At 31.6% G+C, this 3,593-nt stretch overlaps 1 protein-coding gene across 3 annotated transcripts in view; it reads left to right on the forward strand.

Moving 5' to 3' along the window:
• Positions 1–1,348, forward strand: part of GRIA2 (glutamate ionotropic receptor AMPA type subunit 2) — a 141,337-nt gene extending 139,989 nt beyond the window's left edge. For all 3 annotated transcript variants that reach the window (XM_036240483.1, XM_036240480.1, XM_036240482.1), the window contains exon 16: positions 1–1,348. This exon is cut by the window's left edge and continues 1,281 nt beyond it. The gene's annotated coding sequence lies outside the window, so the exon portion shown is untranslated.
• Positions 1,349–3,593: the final 2,245 nt, after the last annotated feature.

A 3,593-nucleotide genomic window follows, 5' to 3' on the forward strand; every position in this document is an offset into this window, starting at 1 on the left:
AATTATAAGAGCTGTCATAAGCCTTAGGCATTATGAATAACTTAAGCACTTTGAATCATCTGCAATAGTTTCTTCCCATTGCCATCAATAAACACAACCCTATTATACTATTTTATACTCATTTCTCAAGTGGAATGGCTATTTTAATATGCCCAGCATGGGGAAAAAATTACATTTTTGTAACTTTGACTAAAGAACTTAAGTTTCTCTAGTTAAAAAATGTTAAAAGAGCTATCTTCCTTTTAAAAGAAAAGCATTTATTTTCATTAAGCCTCCTAAAAATAAATTAATTTAGGGTTTTAAACAGTTATTAACATCCAATGGTTATTTTTAATATTTTTATTTTTGTGTTTTCTGCAAGGAAGCCTTTGTGCGGCACTTGGTATTTACCTGGGTGCTTTGCAAACATACTTATTTTCTTTCACAGAAGGAAAAGAGAAATGTAAGTTTTAATAGAAACCACTTCCATTGATCATGGTGACCTGTGACATCATGCTGTCTTCACTAAAGGTTGCTGTCCCTTATCACAAATTCAAAGATAATGCAATATCATTCAGTGCATTTCTCCTCATCAGGAAAGTTGGAGGTGCGATTTACGTTTAAACAATAAATGCTAGAATGACCAAATTGCAGACTAATTGTTTCGGTATTATTCTTAAAATGAATTTTTAAAAATAAAAAAGATGACTATATACAGTCGATGCTATTTATTGTACCTCTGGGCCCACTCTTCTGAAAATTGTAGCTTATCGAATTTTCTCTGTCAAGCTTGAACTAATGTAAATAATTGAAATAATGTAAAGTTATATTTTCATGTTTTTATAGATACAACATGGCAAGAGTACATAATGTAAGAGTATTTCAACTATGGATAATGTTGAATGGATAACGCACATCTCAGTTACAAACAGTAATCCTAGTTTAATATCCATGTAACGGTGCATCAATATATTGCTATATAAACATGTCTGTGTGCATATAAGTGAAAAGTGGTCAAACAGAGTGGTGACAGCTGTCTAAGGTTTTTTTATTCATTTTATATAAAAACTGTATGGAAAGACCAAAATGTTTATGAACTATTCTTAAGTAAATTTACAACTGTCCTTTACTGTACTTTTTGTTTACAGGATAGTACCTTATTTTCTGCTGTGTTAAGTGGGTGTCAAATTCCAAGGAGACATACACTTTCTATAACTTCTATTGAAGACATTGGAATTTCCGATTTTTCATGTGTACTATGTCAGAAAATGCTTTTGATTTTATTTTTAAATCTAACATCAGATGGCTTTTTTCCGGAGTGTTGTAAAAACTTCAATCCTACATAAAACATGTTCTTACAAAAGGCAAAGATCTTTATTTTTATTTTTTTCACTTGATAGTTCTTCAAACTAATAATAATGAGAAACCAGAAAGCGTATTTAAATTTGTTCCCAAACAAACCCAGCTGTTTCAACTGAACAATGACATCTTTGCTCAGTTTATATGTTAGCTAGGTACAAATGTAACAAAATGGAATTCACCTCAACTTTGTAAGTACAGTAATTAACATTTTAGATATTCCAAACCTACAGTCATTAAGTGCTTTGGGCATATGTAGAAATATGACTTTTGGTTAATTACAATTCTCATTTTCTGATAGATACACTCTACTGCTAAAATGTCATGCTGTACTGTCATCAGCCATTGCACTGTGCTGTGTCTGCTCACCTGCTATTACAGTCATATTAAAGAGCAGAAGGGTGACTTTCTTTACCAATGTAATAAGGTAACACATTTCCAGGCTTACAGGTTTCAAAAAAATGACTTTGTTATTTTACTGACAGTATTAATGAGTAACTATAACTCTTGCAATTTTTTGTCTATTTACAAAGGTGATTATTTTAATATTTAGGCAGTTCCTTTTAGGCATATTCCAAAAATTATTGAGACACTTTAGTTCTTCAAAATTGCACATTCAAATTTCTTTCATAATACTTGGTGGGTTTTAATATATTTAATGTGTAATAGATGACTATACCAGTACATCTGCTTAAAAATAGAGTAATCTTGACTCTTTACTCTGAAAATACTCTGAATATTTTGGTGGTTGTGGCAGTTAATTTAGCAGATGAAGAGAAATATTAACACTGTAATAACCCTACAGGAAAATTTCAGTACAGTACCTTGGCAATACCATTTAAAAATCACTTGTTGAAATGAACTAGAATACAATATAATGTGATTTCTTCCCTTCCCTCTATTCCCTGTCTCATCACCTCTTTCTCCAAGTCAAATTAAATAAGTAGGTGGGTTGATTGATTTAGTTACATAGGTTCTCTGCATTGTCAATTTTAATTAATAATATATGGTTTATTAATAATAGAGTATGAATTTTGGAGAGTTTATTGTTTGTTTAACAAATTTTCTATGAACTCTCAAAAGCTTATTAATAGAAATAGAAAAATAATATAAGAGTAGAGTGAATTTTGTGCAAGGGATTCTAATACTTATAATTGGTTTATTTTTTAATCACCAACGTTAAAGATGGGTAAGTACAAATGAATAATCATGATATTCTCAGTGAGCATTTAAGAATGCATTAAATGGCTTGTAAAAGTTGCATCAGACTTTTAAAAAAAGAGGAGTTCATTCTCACAATGTGTTCTTTTGGCTAGACCTTGACACTGCAAAGTTTATCCGATACTAATCAATAAATTGTACCTTCTCTATTTCTGTGTTTCAAAATGACAGCAACTCATAGACAGCATATGGCACTCTAAGTACATGAAGGTTCAAACATATTTATATAAACATGATAATATTCAAGAACAGAGACTAACATAAACAACCTAATATCCAATGCAAGTAAGAAAGTGCCGAGAGGAAATCTGGATCATTAGAATTGCATGTTGATATCCTGTCTCTATCTATTTCCTTCTTGCTGTACCATTTTACATTCCCTTCCTGCCCTGAAATACAACTATCATTTTTTATATATTATACTTCAAATGGTATCTCATGTTTTAATTTCATTCATCTTGCTTTTTGCTTTTTTTCTGTGTTACCCCATCTATTTCTGGCTTGTCCTTCATGAAAGATGTTGCTTTGAGGATAGTTTGAATGCAGTTCATTTTGTCACAGACAGAACTGACAGATTCAGAGTCTCCTTAATAACTGGAACACATGACAAAGAATTTCTTACGTGAGATAGAAATGTCCTGCTGAGCTCTATTTCTGCATCACTCACATATTCAGTTCCCATAATTGAAAATTTGTTATATTCCTCCATGCACTTACAGAGCCACACAGTTTATAGTTTCTGCAGGAAATAAGAGGTTCTTCCATGAGTCAGGAAGAGTGAAAACTCTATTTTTAATATGTTTGCTCATCAGAATTTCTTTTTAAAGCCACTTCACAATAAGCACACGCCAGTTCTCTATTTTAATTCCACTCTCAAGTATTTCCAGACTATTCCTTACCTGCCCTTTTTTCCCATTAGGTATAAGTCAATTTTGCCATTTCAGAGCCAAATTCCTTTTTGGATATGCCTAAGCTCACTGTGACTTCATTGGATATGCCTGAACTTACCTGATGACTGGTCATTTTCTTTCTTT

This window comes from Molossus molossus, unplaced genomic scaffold (genome assembly GCF_014108415.1).
Source record: "Molossus molossus isolate mMolMol1 unplaced genomic scaffold, mMolMol1.p scaffold_m16_p_4, whole genome shotgun sequence".
NCBI classification, from domain to species: domain Eukaryota; kingdom Metazoa; phylum Chordata; class Mammalia; order Chiroptera; family Molossidae; genus Molossus; species Molossus molossus.